Source organism: Columba livia, chromosome 4, assembly GCF_036013475.1.
Source record: "Columba livia isolate bColLiv1 breed racing homer chromosome 4, bColLiv1.pat.W.v2, whole genome shotgun sequence".
NCBI lineage: Eukaryota > Metazoa > Chordata > Aves > Columbiformes > Columbidae > Columba > Columba livia.
Window position 1 is genome coordinate 55,102,355 of NC_088605.1, and position 25,991 is coordinate 55,128,345.

The 25,991-nt window shown below is 40.3% G+C and overlaps 1 long non-coding RNA gene across 1 annotated transcript in view; it reads left to right on the top strand.

Annotated features, from left to right (window-relative positions):
- The window catches only part of LOC110366154 (uncharacterized), a 128,176-nt gene extending 105,932 nt beyond the window's left edge, over nt 1-22,244 (top strand). The window contains exon 3 of the long non-coding RNA XR_002426269.2: nt 20,987-22,244. This is a non-coding gene — a long non-coding RNA (uncharacterized LOC110366154). The remainder of the gene's footprint in view (nt 1-20,986) is intronic.
- The last annotated feature ends 3,747 nt before the right edge of the window (nt 22,245-25,991 follow it).

Consider the following 25,991-nt stretch of genomic DNA (forward strand, 5'->3'; position numbering starts at 1 on the left):
TTTTTTCTTTAAGCTTTATTATACAGTCATATGAACACACTGCCTGGAAGTTTATGAAGCTGGTTCTGCCAAGAGGAGAAGATTAAGATAACGTTCAAGGTGTGTGGAACTGTCTGTGCCTCAAGGAAGTAAATAAATGGTTGAACAAATAAGGAAGGAGGAGCAGGACAAGTTTTTTGGAGGGTTTAGCTCCAACTTCTCCACACTGTGATGCAGGGTTTTGAAAGCACTCAGCTCCCTGTGGTTCACATGGAGAATAAGGAAAGGTCTTGGGAGTCAAGCTTTCTTAAAAAGCTGTCCTCTTAAACTAGACACAGGGGAAATTCCTGATATTAGTGTATTTTGTGTTGCTTGGGGTAGGCAGGAAAGAACAATGACTGCCTCAGACACAGGTATACTCCAATTTCTTTTACCCTTTTGTGATTTGCTTGAGTGCTGTGTGAGCAGCTGGCTTTTCATTGCGTGGCAGTGAGGATTCACCACTGCCCTTCCTGCAGCTGTTTTACACAGGCAGTCCATGTTAACCAAGAATCCTTTCCGGACCCAGGGTTGAGAGTGTGAACAGATCTGTTGAGGTGCCCACTCCATACTTGGTCCCAATGACTGCTTGAAGGTAGCCCCTCACAGCTAGTGCCTGTCAGTGATGGGGCCCATTGCTGCTTGCAGGCTGCCCAAGGCCGTGAGATGACTTTCGAAATCCAAGTGATGTACCAGGCTAAACCACCACTGTTAGGGATATTATTTTGAGTTTATCATGTTAGGTATTGCTTTCTCTGTAAGTAGGAATGGGATTGTCAAGTACGTGCTAAACGCTGATCAGAACCACAGATTTGCTATTTCCTCAGAAACCAGATTGCAATGATTTATTTGGGGTATTAGTGCTAGAACCGTAGCTCAGAATATTCTTATGAATTTCAACAGCAACTATTTTAAGCTGAGTGATCCTCTTGCCTCTCTGTTTCAGGCTGGGTCCTCAGTCTGGAGAAAAACAGCTAAGTTGTGCTTTATGATGTCTCTTGATGGGCCTTCAAGTCTCCCTTTTGAGTGGGACTGGCTCTCTAGGAGATGGCATTCAAAGGTCTGAATGGCAAGGCTCTCTTGTCATTTATTTCCCAGTGTGGCCACAGGGAGCTTGATAGAGGAGGAGAAGCTTTTTATGACTAAGGGTGGAATAGTCTCCTTCACTGTCTGTGTCCATTGAGAACCCACCACATTAGTATGGAGAATGTGGTGAATGTCAGAGCAGCTACTGGGGGTGGGAAAGGAGTACTGCTTGCTGGGCTTACAGGGAGCTTGACAAGGTGCTTTGATATGAAATTTTCAACCTTATTGCAGAATTTTGATACCTGAATCCTGCCCAGGGATGCTAATAATTTTGAGATATGCATTGCTTGGCCCTAAGATTTCTGGCAAACTGTCTGCATCTTCTGTGAAATAAAAATGGAAAGGTGGTCTCCCTTAGTGGAGACAGCACTGAGTAAACAGCTGTCAGCCTGTGCTCTGGATTCCCAGATCTGCATTCCCAAGAAAGCCAAGTAGAGAGAAATAGGTGTACATTCATTTGATAATAGCCATAATAACACACTAAGATTACCTGAGCTTTCTTATATTTTTATTCTTCTTTTTTTTTTTCCCCCCTTCTTTCTGGTTGGGAGGAGAAGGAGGAGTTTGTTGTAAAAAGGTCAAACACATAACTTTGCAGCTTTCAGCCGTCTCTATTCTTTTCTTTTGCAATTCTTCTCTCTGATTAAACCTCCAGATAAGTCTAGGCACTGTTGCCCAGCCCTTCACATTTAATGATTTTATGCATCACTTGCTCTTGGCACTGCTCACAGGCCTGCCATCTCCACTGCAGCCCGTGATCTTCTCCTCTAAATGTTTGACATCCACCAGCATTTCTCTTTTGCTCCAAGATGCCTTCTTTTTCTTGTGAGGTTTGGAGAGGGAAAATGGTGGCAGACAACCCTGAGACGAATTACCTAATACTCAAGGATTTTCTTTCTTGCCTTTCTTAATGAAAGGAAATTCTTCCCTTCCTATTTACCTCTTTCCGATTAATTAAAAAAAAAAAAAAAAAAAACCACACAAAGGAAAACCCTAAACACACAACTTGTCCTCGATCTAGATTCCTGCCCCACAGCTGAATCTGTTTAAATGATTACTAAAATAAATATGCAGCATTTCTCAGAGGATTCTCTATAGGAAGGAAACTCGTTAGTCCAAAGACAAGTTTTTGGTTTGGTTTTGGTTCTGTTGGTGGGTTTTGTTGTTGTTCTTTTGTTTGTTGTTTTTGGGGGTTTTTTTTAACCTTCTTGTTTATATCTAGTTCTTCAATGGGGTTTATCAGAGAGATGTGTAGACTCCAGGATGGAGTGGAAAAGGTGAAGAGAGAACAATGGTTTGCTATTTATAATGTTAGAAAAAGCAGCCACCTGAGGAAGTGAACTGATAGCAAGACTTTGGTCTCTCTAAGTGGATGTGGTTTAAAAAAAAAATGAAGGAAAACAAGATTGTGCATTTTTACTGTTTTGAGCTCATCTCTGTTGAATTCTGTGAATGTAAAATAATAAATCTATTGAAGTGTTTAGACAAAATAAGTCAAGAGCCACTCGCAGCTTTTGAATACAGTATAGTAACCTCCAGCTTAGGAAATCATTAAGACACGGTTGATGTCTGTATGTGTAAGATAATTCAATAATTGTGTTTTCTTTACTCTCCCCTTAACCTTGTGCTGTTGGCTCCCGTGTAAGTCAGGGTACAGGACTACATGAGCCTTGGGGTCTGATGCCGTACATACTTTCCTATAATCTGACCAGAAGCAACAGTGTTTCATGTGCACCCAGAGAAACAGAAATGAGGGTTCCCTATATAAAGTTACAAATCCAGTATCATGCTTTGTGTTTACCTCCCTTTATGATGTTCATGGCAAACACCCCATACTACTTGTGGTGATTCTTAGGTATATAAGCTAAAAAGAACACACTGCAGGAATATCTTTACTGTTGGAGAGGACTTTGTAGGGTGGATTATATGTTGTAGGCCATCCCTAGGCTTGCACTGCTGGCCACTGCAGGGACAGAAGAAGAGTAAACCTTAACTAAATGCTGTGTTACCTTTGGGAGTTGTGCTGTTAATGAGTAAAGATGAATGAACTGCTTATTGCCCGGGTAATTAAATGTTGGTTTCTCCATTGAAGATATTATATTTGAAAACACTGTCACCTTCATTACCTGCATACCAGGATTTTGTCTTTGGGTCTACTATAACAGCCAGTGATGGCATGAACATGCAGCTCTCTAGTCTTCACTGTTTTGGGTAGCTGTGATGTCTTTTACTGTAACAACAGTGGAATAAAAAAACAAGGAAAGAAAGAAGAAACTGCTCTTGAATTGTTTAAAATAGTTTAAAATACATGTAAACAAGTTTTATGGAAGAAAGACCAGGGAGACTATACAATTTAAATAGTTGCTATGATGAAATCGCTTCCATTGAAATAGATTTCTACCACTTGGAAATAATTAACATTTACTAAATAATATTGGAATTAAGAATATGACTTCCAGAGGGCACCAGTTCATCAACATTATGCACTCTGGCTTCTCTGTGGAGTTTGTAATAGCAATTACTACAGTAGTTCATTGCCCTTTGTAATATAATCTCTTTGTGTTTCTCTGTGGGGCTTATAGCAGCTATCAGTGTAGAAGTATCCCATTCACGGATGCTGTGAACTCTGCTGGTTGCTTTCTGGAGTTTGCAGGACCGAAGAGCATAGAAATAGCTTCTTCAGGATCACCACCAACACTTTCTGTCTGTGTTTTTTTTCTGTTCTGACCTCTGAAATGTGACTTTTGTAAGCACTGCAGACTCTGAGAGGGCCAGCAGCCCAAGTGTCTGATCTCATAGCTTGTGCATTAGTGTTAGTTGCAGTAGGGGAAATGTTCAGATACTCAAAGGCTGAACGAAGTCTTCAGAATTAAGCTGGATGGTGAGAAAGTAGTGTTGAAAACCTTCCTCTCCAGGACTGTCATGAGGTTTCCAGTTATTGCATGTCAGATTTTAAGCTCCTTTCCCTCATTTCCTATTCAGTTTGCACTGTCAGTTATACATGTTATTGTTCAGGAGCACAAAAAGTCAGCCCAGGCAGGTAAAATACATTACATGGAGGCACTTGAAATGAAAATTTCAAAGCTTCATTCCAATACTTGTCATTCAAGGCAGTTAGCCAATTTTAGTTCTTAAGTTTAATGTTTCCTTTGACAAAATTTAGAGTTTGACATTTTTGGTCCAGAATGGAGACTTTAATCTAAGCACTTGCTTAATACAGTCTTAACTGGTTTTGGTTGGTGTTTTTTGTGGGGTTTTTTGGTTTTGTTTGTTTGTTTTGTTTTTTGTGCAAGGACCGAGAACCATCTGCTTTGGGGAGGCTGACATCTACCACATCTCGTCCACAGGTGGTATTTAAAATGGTTTCAAGGAGTTTTCAAATCTTACTGTGGCACCTTTCAGAAATACGTGTGTAACTTCTGCCAAGGCTTGGAGATTCATTTTTCTTTTTCCTCCCTGAAAGAGGGTCAGTTTTCCTTGGAAGAGATCCCATCTCCCAGACACGTATTGGAGGCATATTTAAACATCTAGCTTTGAGCTGTGGATCAGCCTTTTGTAGTTCCCTGTTGTGCTAGGATAATGGTCCCTGTAGCTAGAATTGTGGAAACTCTACATGTGGATTCTACCCTTGTGGTTATAGATCAGATTATCAAGCTCCAAAGGATTAAGGTTATTTTCTTTGGCCCTTTGCCAAGTAAGTTAATTACCTGATTTTTTTTTTGAGATTGTGACCTACTGGAGAACTGTAGTGCCTAGTTGTTAAATTTCATATCTGGTAAATGATTCCCTCCATTTTAATTTCCTATTGCGTTTTCATAAATAATATCATATGTGGACTTCAAGGTTTGGGTTTTTTTTTAATCTCCTTTTTTTATCCATTATTTTTTCTTTGTTTCTTATTTCTTTTTATTTTTGTTTTGTTTTGGTTTTGTTTTCTTCTTCTTTTTTTCTTTGCTTTTTTTTTTTCTCCCCATGACAGGGAAAGAAAAAAGGAATAGTTTTATGTTTCCTTGTCATGTGGATCCATATAGCTGTGAAATTTCACATCAATTTAGTGTAAACAGTATGTGTACTTTGAACAGGTTAGAACTTCTGACAACAGGAAACATCTTGTGACTTTTTGCAAAACATACCTGTACATATCATGCATTACTGTTTTACAAATAGAGAACTTTAAACCTTGCCTTGAACTCATATTTAATGTCTTTTACTCCTTGAAGACCTGTATTCTAATAAATGGTGATTCTAATACAGTAATTATTTTTTGAAAAGTGGGTCAAAGATGGTTTTGACATATGAAAAGGTAGAAACTATATCATTAATGTTGGAACCTTGAGCCTGGCTTAATCATTGCTGGTAATGCTGGCAAAATTTACTGACCAGTGTTTGCTGAAATTGCTGTAGTGTTTTCTATGGTGGACTCTGCAATGTTTGAAAGGCAGATTAAAAGAAATATCTGAGAGCAGTTCATCTGTACTTTGAAATCATTTTCATCCCCTGATAATTATATAATAAATGATGTTATGCAGATGGTGTTTCTTCTTTGCATTCAGTGATCTGACCTCCTATGTACTACTTTCAGGCAGAACAGAAGCTGTAGATCAACTAATTAACAAATTTCTAGCCTAGCTGGAAAAACTGTTCATTAAAAGACACATTTCTTCATTTACTGGACTTTGAATTATTTGCATTGACACAGAAAATTTAAGTGGTATCATATTATACTTCCAAGTTTATACTCTTAACCCCTGTTTACTGCTTAAATAAAGTATAATACGGCTGATAAGAGGGCTCTGTATTGTACCTCCTTTGACAGGTCTTAATGGTAGTTATACTAAATACCTTGTAAAAAGCAATTTGTAGTGCTTTCTACTGGGGTGGCAAACAACCAGGCTAAGAAAAGACACCATTTTTACAGTCTAGGCTGCAGGAAATAAGTCTTCATTGATTTTTTTTTTTTTTTTTTTTTCTTTGAAGGTTATGGATGCTTTTAAGCAATGTGTGAAATACTTACACTACTGAAGTGAAAAATTTTGCTAAAGTTGGGACTAAAATACTGCCCGGCTTTAGTAGAAGTGCAGTGCAACATGATATTTTGTACTAAAGAAACGAATGCAATCTGATCTTCCTTTTATTGATTTCTTAAGTCACATGATATTGTTGGTCTTTTGTAAGTGGAGAAACTTAAGCCCTAAGATTCAGTTTCTCACTCAAATTCTCAGTGAAAATACATTTCAAGTTAATCTCTCTTTTATGAGAGAAGGTGTAAAATCTAACTTTGTGGCTTTTTGTTCAAACAAACCTAAAAGAATGTAACTGTGGCTGTGATAGCTTTTTTTAATTTAAGTTCATGTGAATGATTGTGGAAAGTATTTTGAATTATTTACCTGGCTGTAGCTCAAAGGTGTATTTCTGGATTCTTACTTTTGCCCACAAAAAACTGAGGAGATTAGGCATTCTTTACTTTCCAATTGAATAACTCTTGTTGCAGCAGATAAAGTATTGTGTGACTGAAAACGTTTATTGCCCTTGGGTTGAATTAGTCTGTGCCTCTTTTGAATAAATGCCATATCCAATAAATGCCATGGTAGTTTTAGTGTAGAAAGGCAAACCTGTCCTCAGAATCTTAATGAATCTTTTGAGTATTGGCAGGTTTCTTCCACCATTTGAAGTCTGCTAAGAGGCCTTCAGACCAATTCTGCAGTTGCTTAACTTAGTGGCTTTACCCCAGACTCTTGGCTGGCATGAGTGTGAGCAGAAAACTGAAATTTGGATTTCACATTGCAGTTATCTGGGTGGTCTTTTTTAAGAGAGCAAATTCTGTGCAATAGTTAATTTAGATGGAATTCCTCACTGGCAGTGTCCATCAGCTGACTCTTGCCACTTTGCTGAAGCAAGGCTAGTGCTATTGTATCCAGACCACTCAACAAGCAGTGAGTTAAAAGAATAGATTGCCACATACAGATATGAGATCTTGGTTAACAGGACTGTAACATGACATTAGAGACCATCAAAGTTTCCTTCTAAGCAGAAGTTACAACTGGAGAAGTGAGGAATGAATTTAAACTTAAATGATGGGATTTTGATTTGGCTATCTAGAAGGGTTCTCTCTGATGGGTGTTCCTACATATAGTATATTGCATGTTTACGTAAGTAACTTGTGTTTTTTCCAAGTTTAAATGAGCATTTCTTTTTTACCTTCTTCATAATAAGCACAGGGTAGATGCTTATACCTTAGCATTTTGTAAGAAGCCTGAAACACAGGTGTATCCTCCACTAAAAATAAGTATGTCCAAGCAATATCAGAGCTGATTATTTCACTTGCTGTGGTGAACAGTTGTGTGACATTTACCGTTTTAGTTACTTTGCATCCTGACTCATGAAAAGATGGCCCAGAATTAAATGAACAGAGAAGTTTTTCTCTCTTTCTTCCTTATTGTTCCCTGCTGAATGAAGCCCTAGCAAGAATCATAGAATAGTTTGAAATGAGGCTCTTTCCCAGTGATGACAAGAATGGTGAATTTTCTATGTACACTGCAATATGGAAGAAATTATACAGGAATATCCTTAGTATATCACATGAAAATATTTAGTGGAGATGATAATGTTACCCAGGGGAAGCTCCCAACAACTTGAACATGAAATGCAGCAATTGGAGATCCAAGACTGTCACATCTCACTGACAACATGAAAGCTTCAGTTACGCTGTTTGAGAGAGCTAGATTTTGAATTGAACTCAATCATCACAAGGCTCTCTCTGACCTGGGCTGTTTCTAACCAGACTGAACTGCTTGCTGACAGTGCTAATTTAATTGCCAGTAGCAAATGAGCATGCCTCTTCAAATAGCCCTATGTGCGTATCTTAATATCAAAGCAAGATTTGCGGAAGGATTATCAGTTATTAGTTGGAGTAATAGAGTTAATTGTGTGTACTTTAGATCCTTGTGACTATAGCAACTGGGTCAACAAGCGTAGCAAAAGGTGCTGCTTCTCTCCAGAAGCTTTTCTTGTCTGGGTTGGTCAACCACTTCAGTTTGCCTGTCCTACCCACTCCTCAGTCAGAGAATCACAGAGTGGCTGGGGTTGGAAGGGACCCTCTGGAGATCATCTAGTCCATCCCACCTGCTATAGCAGAGTCACCAGAGTAGATTGCACACAAATGCGTCCAGGCAGGTTTTGAATGTCTCCAGAGAAGGAGACTCCACAACCTCTCTGGGCAGCAATATCATATATAAAATCAAGTAGTACTTAAAACTTTGACGTGGATTTGGATCTTGAGGCTCCTGAAGGTTGGGATTATCTAAACCTGAGGGTTGGATTAGGACCCTCTCTGCCTTCCCACCTGTGTTGCAAGGACAAACATATGATGTAAATCTAATAAAAGGGAATTGGACCCAGCGCTTGAGGAAAAAGACTTCACCACCCTGCAGTTGTTAAAAATGAATTTCAATAGACAGCCCTTTGCCTTCAGCAACTTCCATTTCACAACAGTGATTCCTCTTTTACTGCTGCAGCAGCCTGGAGATAAATTCTGCTGTCTCTGGTATACACACACCACAAACAGCAAGTGGAAATCAGCATCACAAAAACACACTTTGCTTATCCATTGGCTAAAAGCACGTGAACAATGTTGCATGATGTTTTTAACTAAAGTATGGCTGAAAATGAGACTTTTCATGGCCTCTTTGTCATTGTAAAGGGAAAATAATTACCGGAAAAATAATATTTTCACTGACAGTGCAGGGTAATTAGCTTCCCAGGGAGAAGACATTGGTAGCAAAGGATTTTACACAGGGAGCCTTTGTCATTTTATGGATGCTCATCTATCAACTGTCAGGTTGTTTCAAAAGAACTCTGGTTATAATGTTTTCCCTCTGCACCTTTCCCATCATGGTGGCCCAAATTTGCCTGAATAGTCATTCATCTTCCTGTTTGCCTAGTCTGGGCATGTACAATGAGTCAGGAGATAGCAGTGTTGCTGTGGCTGCACAGCACGGGGGGTTTGTTGGGGGAGCATCTTGTGCGTTATCATGGCTTTGGTGCAGAGGATGGAGCGGCTACACGTGTGCTTTTTCAGGCAAGGTAGGCTTAGCAAATTAAGCGGGACTTCTTCCCTAGGTGGAAAAAAAATAGGGGAGGGCTGGAATTAGTTTCTTCCGTGGGAGAATGTCCTCCTCAGTTTGAGTATATTGATTAAAGATGTACCAGATTTTTATTAGTCTTGCCCACATCACGTTTTGGGGCATCTTTTTCTGAGACACAATTATTCTTTCACTGTGACATTAGAATGAATGTGAAGAAACACTAAATTTCCAGATCTGGATGCCTCAAAAGATGCAGGTGCTTTGACACTGCCAGATACAAAAAATGTTTGTTTTTTTCTTGTAGACATGGCCTTACTTGGTGCCATGACCTATAGAGTGATAAAGAAAGGGATTTTGGCTAAAACCTGAGGAAATGGAAGTCATGGAAGCAACAGCTAAAGCTTTGCCATACCTCCTCTCCTTTGCCTTCTCCTGTGAGCTCTTGGCTGGCGGAGTGTGGCTCACTTGCCCCCAGTCCTGATTGCTTTTAGAACAAAATGGTTTTACTGTCTTTCTACTTTTTTCTTGTGTTGTCTCATTTTAAAGGTAGCATCCAGGGCAAGAGCCATACTAGAAATAAAACTGTGTTGTACTGAATACCATATGCCTGCCACTGTCATGAAGAGCCTTTCAAACTTCACTTTTTCTGGGAAAAAAGCAGGGAGGTGATTGGAGATGAGCTTTAGAAAAATGTCAGCAACCGAGCACACTGGGAAAAGTGTGCATGCCTGCACAGAGAGCAGAGGTATAAGCACAGTGCAAGTATCTGAGTAAGTCTTTGGAAGGCTTGCACACTCTTCCTCATCTATCCTGGGAAATCTTTCTTCCCAATGCTTTTCTTCCTCTAGAGAGATTTAAACTAGTTCTTGATCCCTGTTGTATCTGAAATGCCCCAACCTCCCTTTCAGTTCTCTTTGTTTTTTTTTCCTGATTTCTGGTACATCAAAACACTCAACTCTGCAGAGAGTAGGCAGCTATTTTCAGGACTGTAGGAAGTGTCTTGCAAAGAAACCAGCTTGCTTTTAGGTGTGTGTATAAATACACCATTGACGGTCAAGGAAATATTAATGAGCATTTAGTATTTGATGTTAAGAATAAACTTCTTGTCCTTAATGTTAAAGATGTAGTGTTTGTTGTCAAGGCAAAGGTTTAATGCACACACACACACATGCACACACCCCCTTTATTCCTTTTTTTTTTCGGGACAACTCATTTGAGTTCATGATATATTGATAAGGAACCCACAATCTGCATTTCAAGTATTTTTATGAGAATTCACTGAGAATTGCAACAAAAAGTGTGAAAATATGAGTTGAGACATCTGTGTTGGGGAGGGGGGGAAATCTAAACTAAAATGATTTGTCCTAAATAACAATAATATTACTGTCTTTCTTTAGCGAGGCAAGTAGTTTTACAGTTTGGATTGCTTAGGTATGTAGCCTCTAATATTTTTTCAGTTTGGTAAATTAATTGGGTGCTTAGAGATGCCAATCTGACAAACAGGAGTTTCTAAGGGTGTGACTAAATAAATGTAAAAAAAAAATGAAGGCCAGAGACCTCTAGCTTTTTTCAGTTTCTACTTGTGTTGCTCAGTGACACTGAAGAGTAGCTGGAAATGCTCTCTTGATGGAGTCAGATTGCTTCTTTATTAATTCCATTCATAAATACACACTGGGTGTCCAGTGGAGCACTTAAAACCCTGATAATCAAAAGCTTATTGTGTGTTTGAGAAGCCTGAAAGGGAAACTGAAGTAAATACCAAGGGAAAATAGGGTAAAGTTAGAGTTTTTCTTTCTAAACCAGCAGGAGGTCGTCTAAAGTATAATGTTATGCACAAGGTTTACCACTGAGGCTGTGATGGGGGTGCAAATGTGTGTGCAATTACAGTAGTAAAATCAGTGTGCCACGCATAATTAAGCTGACACTCTACAGAATTCCAAAGCAGCATTAGCAGCTAGCTGATGGCCTGTGTGTGCGAGACATAGAGGACTTGTACCTTTATTTCATCTCCGTATTTAGTTCCATCCCACTCAACTAGCACAATGTAATAATTCAGGTGAAAGCAATTAAAAAAAGAGGCTATTTTTTTCCTCAGGTGTGTCTTTCTCTAAAGCAAAAATGTTGACTTTACAAATTCCTCCACAAAAATGTTTTTCAATCACGGTTCTGCATTAGTGAGGTTCTCTTATCAGTCAGTGAGTATGTATGGAGAATGGAAAGGTGGTGTTTGCACACCAGTGAAGTTGTGTTGGTTGAATTAATCTGGTTAAGTCTACATAAGCTGCACTCCTTTTTTTTTTTTTTTTTTGCTATAGGGCAGAGTTATAGGGAGATAGACAGAGCAGAGGCTGTTTCTTCCAGAGCTGCCAATTGACTAGGTTCTCCACACCTTCTGTAAAGCATATTCACTTCTCATCAGCTGAAGACTTGCATAAGATTTCATCCTACAGCTTTGCAATAGCAATTTTGCTTTTGAATTAGTACTACTTCTGCTCAACTGCATATGGACTTTGACTTGGGTGAAGATTGTGCCCTGAGGCTTGGTACCTGCACAATGCTTTGCTGGTCTCTTTTTGGGTCTTTTCTTAAATCTTTGACATGGCAGGCAATAAGAAACTAGTTCTGAGATTATATGCATGATGGTACACCTAATCCATGCCTCTGTGGTGTAGATAAGTGCATCCTGTGAAGAAAATTATGTGATTCTTCAGCATATCCTTTCATTTTATGGAATCATTTCCATGAAGGCATGGCAGCAGAGGATCTCTCATGAGGAGCCATGAGAAGTACTGAGTACTGGAAATAAATACTTCTCTGAGATAAACAATAACATTGATCTTGGCCGAGCATAACACAGAATTTTTCCCAAGATCCCCCCGTCAGGTCCTTTGAAAGTTCGAGGCCCAAGCAGGTCCCTTTCTGGGCAGAATTGCTTAGTTGCTTTTCTTTGGAGAAATATAAAACTATTTTTGGCTTATTTTTTTTTTATTCTGTACTGATAACTGTGAATGATGACAATCTTGAGTGCTTTCTATTCTACTCTCCTCATTAAAACCTCAAAGAAACAGAAAGAACTGAAACTCCCAGGTTGCTGGAGTAATAATAACATGGTTGACTTTTCAGAAGGATTGCACATAGGAATAAAGCAAGGAGGATACTACTCCTAACCTATCTGTAGTAGACTGAGAAATTGTCATCTAAAATGATTCAGTAACAAAAAAACCAACATCACTACCACAACAAAAACAAAGTTATATATGAGGGAGGAAAAATCAATGTTTTTAACCACAAGATCTTATTGCAGATAATATAGGATTGTGTTAAAAGGCAGATTTTCTTACTCTATTCTACAGTTCACTTTTGCAACAGTGAAGGACCTTTTTGCCTTTGTAGCTTGTGAAAGGTATGTGATCTCACTCTGTTGCCTACTGCATACAGAGAAATGGCTCTCAAAAACTGCTCCTGGTCAGGAGGAGGAAAAGTGGGTGCAACAACTGACCCCAGTAGTGCAGAACAGTATTTCTATCATGTTTTTCACCGCAATACAGTGTTGGAATAGTGTTTCTGAGAATTGCGTGGCCTGTTTCCCGTGTCTTTTTCCAGGCAAATATTCCTCCCCAAACAGAAGAGCAGGGCTTTTAGACCACTGGTGGTTGGCAGAAAAGGACCTAGAGGCAGCTAGCAGGATGAAACCCAAGTTCGTCTTTTGATACTGATCTAGGAGGGGTCAACAAAATACAAGCTAAATTAAACCAATGGGATCCCAGTGTGGATCAACAGACCCAGCAAAAGAGAGACCTAGAGGGTTTATTTCTGCCTGATGCTTTCTCCAATAAGATGAGCATACACTGCTGGAGCCCTACATTGGTGTGAGGCTCTGGTGTAACTGCTGCTCTGGACAAGGATTGCCTGGGCTATGCAGCACTAAGCACATCTGGAACCACTGTTAGTCACAGCACTGATGAAAGGTGATAGTGGCCCATGCACCAAAGCAGGAAGACTTGCACAGGGATGTGTGCTGACAAATAAGGTAGCTTTTACTATGTGCTTCCTTTCTGCTACTGATGTTTTGTGCACTTTGAGCGTTGGGATTTTTTTACGTGTCAGTTAGTTTTTAAACAATCTTACATATTCTCCAGCATCTGCAGACAAGTACATAGGAGCTAAACTGTTTGTCAGGCTGGGATTCCTGTTTGTATGGCAAAACTTTTTCATGACATATGAGTTTTTAAATAAAAACCAGGGAAAGGCAGCAAATCACTTGGCTTCAGACAACGGAAGGGGAAAAAAAAAAATCCCACCTAAACAATAGATATTTAAGTAGAAAGTGTTCCAGCTCCTTCTGACAAAGAGCCTCCAGAGGATTACAATGCAGTCAATGTTGCTTTAATTAAATTTAATGCTGTGTGAAATGCACTCTGAGAAACTTTGATGAATGACTGGGGCAATTCATGCGGCTCACTAAAGGGCATCCAGCCCTTGCAGGGGTGTCAAACTACGATGAATTGGTTAGTACAGGCCATGTTTATAGACTGCCTAAGGAACCTTGTATCTGTGTGGTAATGTCAGAGATAATGTTATGATTCTCTGGACCTTGGGGGGCGTTGGTGACATGGTTAATGAGATAGCCCAGGGAGTGTCCCAGTAGGTTACTTGCAGACCTCCCACATCAAAAGGAGCAGCTTTGCCCCTTCAGAGCCTGCCGTCCTCTAGATCTCTCAGCTGGCCCTCACTTTCCATAGGGCCACTTTTTTTTTTTTTTTCTACCTCCTCCCCCTTCTTTTAGGTTCTCAGTCAACATTAACTTTGGCTGCTGAAATTCAAAAGTTGTTAGTATTTAATTTGGTTTCTCTTTGACCTGCCTACACAATGGCTTTCAAAGATTTCATAGGAACAGCAACCACCACAGTTACCCCTCCTCCCAAAGTCTCAAAATAACAACAACAAAGCTTAAGCTGAGAAGGAAAAATAAAGGGGGGGGGGGGGGGGGTAAAACCTTAATTCTCCCTCTCTCTCTCCCCATCATAAAAAAAGAGGGAATGTTTCTCTCATGCAGAGTTTGGTTACAAAGCAGTGGGCTATGATAGTACAACTGGGTCTTTTATCTGCTGCACCCAAAGAATTGTAGGGGGGAAATAAACCCAAACAAAACAGTGGATCAATTACTAAATGGAAGTCTGTTATTCAAGCTTGATTTAAAGGGTTGATTATAGGCCTGTGGAAAAGGTTGTTTAACAATTTCTCTTTGTAGGGAGAAAAACTCACAGTACATTTGGCTTAAGGTGAGGTTAGATGGCAAGTAATCTTTCTTGTAATAATACAGAAATCTTTGCAAAATTGCTGGGTCAGGAAGTAGACATTCAGATATTACATCATCGAAGGAGACGTGCATCAGAGTTAATACAAGACTACCTCAAATGATCCTTCTCAACTATAAAAACTCTAAAGTTTTTATTGTACTTTTGAAATTTTATAGGAAAGAAAAGGGAGGAGGGCTGATGATAGATCAGACTTGATAAACGTCAAATCTCACAGATCTGATGACTGTTGCGAGTGTCCTCCTTTGGATGAATGACTTTGTGTGGTTAAGGCTTGTGATCCTGGGCAGAGAAATAAATATTTACAAGAAACCAAGATGAGATCTTCTGAAATGGCGTAAGCGTCATGCTATCTGGTCTTGCCTGTGAATGTTCTGAACCCCACTGCGTTCCTTGAAAGGGTCTGAATCTGGTAGTTTAAGATGTGTGTCATGAACTTTGAACATTGATCTCATTCTGTTCTACTATGTCAGAATTTAAGTATCTGTTCGTTGCAAATAATACTGACGATATGGTGAGCATAAATGTGTACATATTTTTTAGTATATTTATATATACGTACACTTTTGTTGAGTCAAATATTCTTGGTCCCACTACTATTTTCTTTCAAATCCATTTTATCTACTCCTCAGAGTTTGAAAAGAGCTCTGCGACAAAAAAAAAAAAAAACAAAGCAAACATAAAACCAGTCCTGTTTAGCTGAGTCATCTCTGGCCACCTCATTGAAAAGACCAGAAACAGTCACCTGCTTTCTGCGAACCTTATTTGTGTTGAACAATTATTCTGGGGGCAGCTTCTTGCAGGAGGGGTGTGGGGAAAGGTGGTGCTGGTGGTTTGTGTAGTTAATGATCATAGCAGGTGCTAAGTCTCCTGGTGTTCTGTGGAAAAAAATGAAGCTCCTAATCACTCTTTTGTATGTTCATTCAATGTTTAGCTGTTCTATACTTGCTGTTGGAGCCACATCAAGAGATGATAATGAGAACAGGCCATCCATAGAAGCCTGTAGTATTGTGGTTATGGCTAGAAGTGCCTGCGGTGGAACATTTAGTTCAGAAGGCTGGGTTTTTACTGCCAGTGAGTAAAAGAAATATCTGTGTTCCCCTCTAGAGGGGACAACAGCATCCATGAGCACTGTCAGCAGAAATGGTACACAGTAAAGAGCTTCCTGGGAAAAGTCACCAAGCCAGCACCACCCTTCTGGTGACATGCTGTAAGAGTCAAACCATCTGTGCTGAGCCTCATGCCCTCTTCCTTCTGCGGGCAGCTCCCTGGGTGCTGCTGTCAACTTTGTGGGGAAAAAAGCCCTCTTAAAATATTTTTGGGTGTGGATGCTGTTTTGTTAAGAAAGTAAATACAATTAAAATTAAAAGAAAAAAAAAAAACTACAGAGCTACATATGCCAAAGTGCACAGAACTAAAACTGTGTAATTGGAATCGAGATTTTTTTTGGGGGGTGGGGGGATTGTTGTAAAGAGCTGATGTGACCTTGAAAGAACTATATCAGTTCTCCTCTTGTTGCAGGGCTGGGAGATGCTGCTCTCCCTTGCCTGGCCAGCTGGCAGAAAAGACAAAGTGGACAGAACCAGGCCAGCACCTCCCTTTTTCTCTGTCTCTCCGTTATCTGAATCAGCTATCCAGGTAGAAGCACTTAAATGGCATTTATTTAATAAGTTACTTGCTGCTGGCCAATATTGCTATAATGAAGTTGTAACTAGATCAGGGAGGAAGCAAATGCCAGGTTTGGTTTGCTAGCTTGTCTTGCAGGGAAGAGAGGAAAAAGGCAGAGTAAGCTGAGTGGTTTCCGAGACCCTAATCTATTTTTAAATAGGTCTCTCTGAAACTGTAGCAGCAACCACAATCTTTGCTGTAGTGAACCAGCTGTCAGTGTATTCTTTATTTGAATGACTGTTTTCTGAATCAGAAGTTAAAGACATCATGTTGTTGTCACTGGGTCAATGGCAGCAAGCCTGACAAAGCACCTTGAAGCTACTGCGAGCAGCAACCTCTAATGGCTTCAAAGTACCAGCAAGGTCAGGGAAAAGGCAAACACAGTGCCCCAGTCCCAGCGGTGTGGCCACGCAGGGTGTTTATGGTAGCCAAGTCTTAAACACAAATCATCTCCCCTCCTCAGTGCATCACACACAACCCTAGAGCAGGGAAGGGCTTGTTGCTTATTACCTTTGAAGTATAAAAGGGTGCAACAATTCATAAATCTGGTTGTAGGACGGAGTTGTTGCAGAAGTGTAACTTGAAGAACCAGACCTATAAGTGATCCTGCTGGTAGATGGGTGTGAAATCCTGGGTGCTGCTCCTAGGACATCAGCAGAGGGCTCAGAGGGAAGCCCTGGAGCTGGAAAGCTTCCTCGTGGGGCAGTCAGGGCACAGAGCACCCTTCAACTCCCATGGATATTCTACACCTTGAGTAGTTGGAGGAGAACAGGGCGGCCTTTGTCTCTTTGTCAACATTGAACAGTGCAACTGGATTTAAATGGGCAGATGCTATGATGCTACAGGATATCTTCTGTGTTGGGCTGCCAAACTGATTGAGAGCTTGGAATCCCTTCACCCCCTTGATATACAATATCCTTTTCCAGTGTTCATGGTAAAGAAGTGAAGGTCTCCCCAGCGCTGTTGAGCTCTGGGGTAGGTTAACTGGATGAAATCAGATTTGGCTGGGTGATGGTAAGTGTATGCGCAGCAGTGGAGAAAAGCAGCTAGAAATGGAAATTAAAAAATGTGGAGGGGGGAAACACAAGGTAGACGCAAAATAAGCTTTAAACAGTGCTAAAGGAACACAATGTCTATTTTTCTAGAGGCAATATTACCTCAAATGGGGCAACTGACCCCTTCCTGCTGGGCCCGCAGGTCATCCCCTACCAAGAGAGGGTTTAACTTCTCCACATGGGTTGCAGTGGCTGGGGCTGAAAAGGTGGGCTGGAGCTAAAGTTCCTTCTTTCAGCTGGGCCCTCCTTTGCTTTGGCATGTTATAATCAGACATTTAACATTATTTTAACATAGGAGGTTTTTGTATTCAGTCTCTGTGTAGTTTAAAATTCATTTCCAGGCTGTGATCTAATGGCAGTAATTACCTCAGAAGTGCATACGGTACAGGGTATGTTTATTTTTGTTTCAGCCAAGGCAAATGATTACAAGCCTTGGCTTTACTTCAGGGCCCAGCTCTATTGGGAGAGCCAAAAACAACATCTACCTTTTCAATCTGGCAAGCAGGTCCTAAATACCTTACATGAATGTTTGATTTAACGATATGAAGGGTAGTGAGAGCAGGAGAGCAAAGCCCTCTGAGTCTTGATGTTGCAGGGGATGGCTGGAGTGCAAATTACTTACTATCACAGTATCACAGTATGTTTGGGATTGGAAGGGACCTCAAAAGATCATCTAGTCCAGTCCCCCTGCTGGAGCAGGAACGCCTAGGTGAGGTCGCACAGGAACATGTCCAGGCGGGTTTTGAATGTCTCCAGAGAAGGAGACTCCACAACCTCCCTGGGCAGCCTGTTCCAGTGTCTGTCACCCTCACTGAGAAGAAGTTTTTTCTCAAATTTAAGTGGAACCTCTTGTGTTCCAGCTTGATCCCATTACCCCTTGTCCTATCATTGTTTGCCACCGACAAGAGCCTGGCTCCGTCCTCATGGCACTCACCCTTTATATATTTATAAACATTAATAAGGTCCCCCCTTAGTCTCCTCTTCTCCAAACTAAAGAGGCCCAGCTCCCTTGGCCTTTCTTCATAAGGGAGATGCTCCACTCCCTTAATCATCTTTGTTGCCCTTCGTTACTATGTTGTGGAGTGACATGGCTTTGTCATATAATGACTACCATTCCCTACTATCAAATAGTAATTTGCTCACTAATTTTCTTATGCTTCTGCAGTGCATTGTGGGCTAACATTGGCAACAACATAAAAGGCATAAGTAGCAAAATACCTCTACGATTTGTCTGCATGCAGGTTTCAGTAACTATAGGAATAATTCAGTCTGTTACATGCAAAAATGAGTTTGCATAATCGCATACTTGGAGCTCAGGTCACTTGTGCAAGCATAGCTGTTCCCCCTTTAAGTGTTTCCCGGCAGAAGCATCTTGTGAGAGAGTGGCGGATGAACAGGGAGAACAATTTCATCCCTCTCGAATAGCATGTGGTGGTGTAGCCCACACAGCTCATTCTGCCCATATAGAGTTAATCAAGAAGTTTATATTTTGGTGCTTTTGCCAAGGTGCAGATTATTTAATTTATTTCTTCTACTTGAAGAACTGGAACATAAAAATCAAGTCCTTAACTATGTATCTAAAGAGCAGAGGGGAAGTTTTCATCCTTCCCTCAGTTTAATTTCTTCATGATGTGTACCAACATACAGCTGAATATTCTGGGTTAGCAGTTGGCTGTACGTGGAAAAAAACATGAGAAGGCTTTGTGGATCTTAGCTGTATCTGTAGAAAGGAAACATTTCTTTTGAATATCTGACATCTTTGTAAGGATTTCTTTGTAAGCACAACTTATGCAATGTCCTAATTTCACATCTTCTTTACTGCTCTAATTCTTGGGAAGAATAAGAAGATACAGAGGAAAGTGGGGAGTAATCTTAATAGGTATCTGAACATGGAAGTGAGGTGATGATAATTACCTTGGAGCTGCCATAAATTTCGGCAGGAACCAGGAGCACTTGGCACATCTCAAGTTCATGAAAGGAGGATTTAGCTTACTTTGAATATGTTTTTCATGTTAGCGATGGCTATTAAGCTTTGCCAGTCCATGTGGATTCAAGAGACCTACAAATACTCAAAACCACTGAAAAGAGAGATTTATGCTTTAAAATCTTGAGTCCTGCTTTCTAGCAAGAAGAGGCATGCTGTTGTGGCTGTTTCATTTTTAAATTGCTTAAGTGTCATCGGCTTCAGTAGACTTGCTGAGTTTATACTGTAAAAGAGAAGATCAAACTCTTCCCCCCGGCCCGGAATAGAAAATGCTATTTTAATGTGTTTTGTATTTTCTGGCTTTCTCACTTGACTTCACAATCTAATTTCTCTGCTACCAGAGATCCTCTGTCACATCTAGGTTAAAAATTAAAAAGCAATATATATTTAAATGTAAAACAATATGGATGAGTGTGTGCTCACGTGGAAAAGTACATTTGGGGGGGATGTACACAGATATGTACAGTCTTAGTGAGAGAAGATGAGTTGATACAGTGGTGACGATTAAAATTGTGAATTAAAATTTCAAGAATTTTTAATTATTTAATGAATAGTGAAACTGTAAAGAGTAATATTAGAACATACAGAACCACTGAAATTGTGCCAAAGGCATAATTTCCTTTTGAAACAGAGTGTATATAGTGCTTTGCCAGGTGTCTCCGGCTCTTCACTGTTCACCATTTCAGATGAAAGTTAGTGGCTAATAATGCCTGTGTGTTGTAAATGTTTATTTTGACCTTTGGAAAAAGACTGATGTGCTAAGGGATGGCATCTAACCTATTAAAAAATCAACCAACCAAACAAAAACCCCAAACAAACAAACCCCACCACCAAACCCACAGCATCTCTAAAGTGAGAAACAAAGCTTCTTCAAAGTTGAGATTCCACTTTGCATTGAAGTAAGTGTTTGTAGGAATGGAAAAATCCAAACCAAACCAGTTCTCATCCCAGATCTTGAGTTAATCTGTATTTCTGTGGAGCTACTCATTTTGTTTCCATTTCATTGGCTAACTTAGCATTTCCTACGAACTTAAAAGAAGAGATAATCTTACCTGCATTCCCTTTTCTTTTCTCCTATCCAACTGCAGTAGTAGATTAACTCATTTACTGAGGTCTTTGTATATGCATATAATTTATTGAAGGCTGTCAAAATTCAGGAAGAGCTTTGCATTTATTATTGAAAATGGTGCAGACTAGCATTATTTTGAAGGGGATGGAGAAGGATAAATTATTTTAGTTTGATTCTTCTTCTGAGAGGGTTTCCCCGGATCTGATGCTACCCCAAATTCCGAGAAATCTCGGTTTATTTGTCACCAGCGTGATGACTGCAGTAGGATGTGGCTGTGAAACACTGCTCAGTTAGGCATGATGACTGCATGGTAAGAATACGGACATTACAAAGTGGACCCTCTATAGTGTTGGGAAGCCAGTGCAAAGAGTGGAGCTCCAAGTTGTTGTAACAGGTTGAATTATGCTTGCTTTAAGTTTTATGGGTCATAGTCTTTCCAGATTGTGTTGTCTGGAGTGTTGGGTACAATTGATTTCAAATAGTGCTAGTAGTATTTATATTAATGCTGGATGCTTGTGCAAAATGGACAAAACAAAACACCTACAGGCTCCCAAGTGAAATCCCTGCTTGATTTGAACAGCAACAGGGAGGTTAAAAAATGGTTCATGCTTTCATGATATCAAAAGTAATACCTTTAAAACTGTAGTATAGAAAAGTTGGTTAAACTATGTGGACTGCTTATAAAACCGTGATCTATTTTGTAGGCTTGTGAAACTGAGGAGCAGTAGAAGATCTGAGAGCTGTTGAAGGATGGAGTCCTGTGGGACCAAGCCAGAACTTCATGCCCTCTGTTTCACCTTGGAGGCAATGCTCTGTCAGGTTCACAAAGCTTGCATGTGTTTCTTCCAAATATTTTTAAACTTCAGAGCCTGAGAAGATATTGCACTCTTCTAGAAAGAAATTGCTGTGTTTGCTTCACTGTTGTTAACTGCTGCCATAAGTAGCAGCTAGCATAAAAACAAAAGTAAAACAAAATGTTAGTGGATCTGTAAAGGTGTCTCAAAATGATTCCAATCACGATAAAAAAAAAAAATCTAGAAGTTTGCACAAACATATATACATAGCTATACTGTCACTTCCTTCAGATTCCAAGGTTTTCAGGTACTGGGTTACTCAACGCTGAAGGAAAACACAACGGAAATGGCCAAAAAAACCCACTCTTATTCCTATAAACGTTATGGAAGTACAGCAAAACTCCAAACGACTTTCAGACATTAGAGATTGAAGCTATGAATGTTTTCTTACCTATCTATACTATCTTATATATACGCTTATCTGTTTTATAGCTAGTTATACTTATCTATACTATTTTAATATTACCTGCACAAAAAACACCAAAAAAAAGCACAAAAAGAAAAAAAACCCAACTTTTGAAAAAGGAAACGTACTGTGTTGCAGGTGGGAATTTAAATACTTTTAAAAGTCAGAAAATATTAGGACATGCTCAGGTAAAATTCTGCTTGGGAGTTGTGGGGTTTTTCTCTGTTCTTCAGATATACTTATCTCCTTGTGAATTAGAGACCCCTTCAGTGTTGCTTTTGGATCAAACCTGGATGATCAGGCTTATTCTATTACTGCTTTTAGTAGAAGCAATTAAAAACAAACAAACAAACAAAAACAAACAAGCTACTGTTGGGCTACCTATGAAAAAGGGATGATGATTTAGAGTTACGAGGGATGTGTGCAGAAAAGGTCAGAATCTGGGAAGAGCTCAAGGCCAGTTTAATGTGCTTGTTTCCCCAACTCTCGCTTCCCAATAGCTTCCAGAGAGATCATTAAAGTCGGCATGTGCTGAGATCCTCAAAACATTGTGGACATCTGTAAACTTCTTTATCTAGAAAAAAACTACTTTTTTTTTTAACATCCACCAGTAGCTGAGCCAAGCTTGTTTCAAGCAAGGAAAATGTGTAATATCAAAGATTTACTTAATTTTCATTGCTGCACATAAAACATCTGACAGTATTTGCCGAGAAAACCAAAATGCCTCTCTTTGTTTGTACAAGTCAAAGGAAAAGTACAGTGTATCCATCTGCAAACGAACATCAAAGCACTTTTGCAAAATCAGGGATGGTGACATATATTTGGAGAAACAGTATGAGACCCGCCTGTTACAGAGTCGTGGGGGTCTCTGCACTTACCAAACATAATCCTGATTGGAGCCACATCTTTTCTTTTTTCTCTTTATTATCACTTTGTGGTTAACATTTGTTGATGAGTAGGATTAACAGCCCATTTTCAGTGACATTTAGCTCTTTTAACAAGCCCTCTGCAGTCAAAGGTGGCTGGCCTGGAAAAAAAAAAAAAAAGAGAAAAGTCATTAAGCAAACAAATCTTTGCCAAGAGTTGATGCTAAACATGCCATCGCCCTGTGTGAGTTATTCACAGTATATGAAATTTATTCCACAAGACTGTGACCTTGATGTTGATTAACCAGAAATCCCTTCTTCTCTTGTCATTATTAACAGCTTTAGGTGCCTTCAGTGGCCCCTCTCTCTTTCTTTTTCTTAGTTTTTTAAGGATCCATTAAGGAAGATTTTCTCAATTTATCATTTCTTTCGTGGTGTTGCTCATTGGTGAAACCTCTCGAGGCACCACCGCTGGTTTCTGGTCCTGTGGTTGCTCTGCCTCTCTCGGCTTTGCCCCAGTGCAGATGGTTACTGGCACGTAATGAAAGGCAAAGGGGCCTCGTGAGGAATCGGGCTATTCCTTTAACGTGGTGATGCATCTGAATAGTCTTATAGATGCCTCTGAGTCCTAGGGATCTCAGGGGAGACTTTTATTATTTCAGGCAATTGAGTCTATTATCCAAAATCATGGAAAGGGAAATAGGATTTCTCCTCCTGTGCTTTCCTATTTCCCAGGTCTGTCAGTCACAGCAAGGCTGCTTTGTGGCTCATGCAGCAGAGATACTGTCCGGAGCCAGGACACAGTTTCTGCACTTGTGCCTGCAAAGAGGAGAGGGAGCATATTATGGTTATTCTTTGCTTACTCAGGGCTCAAAACGGCCTCTCTGTAGATGTAAGAGATGGAGCATCAGTAGGTTGTCCTTAGGTCACTCAGCTTTGAGTAGATCCCAAATATGGAAGATGGTTTAAATCCACCTTCAGCTCAGTATAAACACAGGATCAGAGCAAGAACTGAACCTTTTTGGCCCCTGCTGCTAAGCGTGAAACCGTTTACAGAACAGAAACACTGCAAGTATTCATTTATGCTGGTGATTTCTGGAAGGGGGGGTGGAAAAATCAAGGGATGAGAACTACGTAAAAAAAAAATGCTGGTTGTGTTTTGGATTCTTTTTGGGTGAAGTCACATGGTGATAAATGGAACAGACTGGGAGAATTGAAAACTGAATTTGCTGTAAAGCCTGATTAGAGTGGATTGCATTGTGGTGTGTAGGTGGCACCTCTTGCTATGAAGAAACCTGGCTGGTTTAGCCTTAGCAGCCATTGACATAGATTCATTCAGTACTTTGAGATTTTGCTGTTAACTCTTGCCTTTGGCAACCTCTTGGTACACACTCTCTTATGGTGGTGTATGAAGTTTATCACTGCAGCTGGATGAGATAGTACCAGGTCTGAAAGCTTTCAGTATCAATTATTGACAGTCTGTATCTTCCTTAGTTTTGTATTGGCTATACCAGCTGAGTGCATCGCTTGTGCTTTGCTGTTCCCTCTGTAGCTCACAAGCAAGCCTGCAAAACCAAACATGCAAAAAGGCACAGCATCTTTAAGATGGCTTACGTAATCTTAATACTACTGCTTTGTGCAAATACGATGTAGTGCTGTGTAGTCACTGCCTAGGCTACATCTAACCTGAGTGACTGCTGCTGCAATCCCAAGCCCAGGTGACTTGTTGGCCACATCTCTGTCCCCCAGTGGGATGGATGGTGCAAGGCAACCACCCCTTCGTTGTACCTCAGTCACAAAGAGGAGGAGAGCTGGCTGCATGGAATAATTAGGAGTGGGGATGTGCTCTACAGACCCCCAACCTAGGTGTTCTGTGAGACCCTGGCCATGGGGCATGCCCTGGGGTATGCTTGCAAGGTGGTATAAGTGCAGCATCTGTACTGTTCTTCATGGAACCCTTAATTCTGTGCATTTCACAGGCAAGGCAGAGTGTGTGAACTGTGGAGTGATTGTTATCTTGAGCCTCAAGATGCAGCTTCTTGCTAAATATCCTGTAAAGACCAACATGGAGCTTTTCATTCCTTAAGGGCATTACTAGGATGCTGTTGGCAGTGGTATCGCTATGATACATATGACATTGTTGGAGATGGGAGATGTATTAGTCCTGGCACAAAGCTGTGCTTCTGGAGGGTGTTAATGCTTGGGTGGGGATGGTGGGACAGTGGGGTGGGGGAAGTGAGTGGATACAGCTGAAAACCATGATTGGTTCTTATTTACAGCACAAACAAACATGTTTTTTCAGCAAGCATAGGCAAACCAGCAGCTACTACAATTACATCCCCAGGGGAACTCAGTAAGCCAAGTACAAAATTATGAGATCAGGTGAGAAATACACAAACAAAAGAGATTAAATGACATTTGAGACTTTAAAATTGAATAGTCTCAAAGCATTGGGTTTTGTTGCAATCTGTATATTTGTCGAATGCTTTGCTTTTGGCAGATGAACAACTTTTTCATGAAACTGCCTAAATGAAAAACTTCTGACCCAGGTACAGGTGGTTAATACTTTAATAAATCCATATGCTTACTAATTTACTAAAAATTTTCAAGTTAATATGCTAAGAATATTTTCTTCAGTTTGGGAACTGTTTTGTTTCAGGCTTTGTTTTTCATTGGCTTGTCATGCAGAAGACTGATCTGTACAATCTGTTATTATGTTATTTATTTCTTTAGCTTTGAAAAGCTCCATTTATCCAATTTTCCATTATTTCCTCTGTTACACGTGATGTCATTTTGTTATTAGTATTATCATAGTATCCAATAATCACATTAATGTGACAGGAGTTATTTAAAGGGGGGTGAGAAGTTGTTTCACTGCAGAACATACTGCAGCGGCTCCAGCCGATACAACTGGTTGCCTCTGCTCTCTCTTGTTTCCTGTTGACAAACAGGAGTGCAACATTCCTGCTGATGTTTTCCCCTGTATATTCACAGGTCAAATGCAAAAGCAACTGTTGTTTTCTCTGTGGTGTTCTGGGCATCACAGAGCATGACCTGCGACTCCATTAAGAAATCTGCAGAAACTGAACTGATTCTCTCCTTGCATTGAGCAGTTTCTTTGGGTTTTATTAATACACTCAGCTGCTCTGTTTTGATTCACGAGTTTTCTCTATCTCTAGAGAGGTGCTAGGTTGCTTATCTTCCTTTATTATATAAAGGTTTGTAAATATTTAAACTGAAATGCAAACCCTGAATTTAGAACTGCACATCTTGCCTGGCAATTGGTGCTGCAAGCTTGGGGCTCTGATGACCCAGGCTACGATGCTGTGGGGTATCTGCATGGCAGCAGCATGCTCTGTAAGAGCTTTTTTCACATCTTCCCCTAGGTCACCTTTCAGCTGTCTTGTGGAAAAGGACCTGGGGGTGTTGGTCAACAGCCAGCTGAACACAAGCCAGCAGTGTGCCCAGGTGGCCAAAAAGGCCAACAGCATCCTGGTGTGGATCCAGAAGTGTGGCCAGCAGGACTAGGACAGTGAGCATCCCCCTGTACTCAGCACTGGTGAGACCGCACCTTGAATTCTGT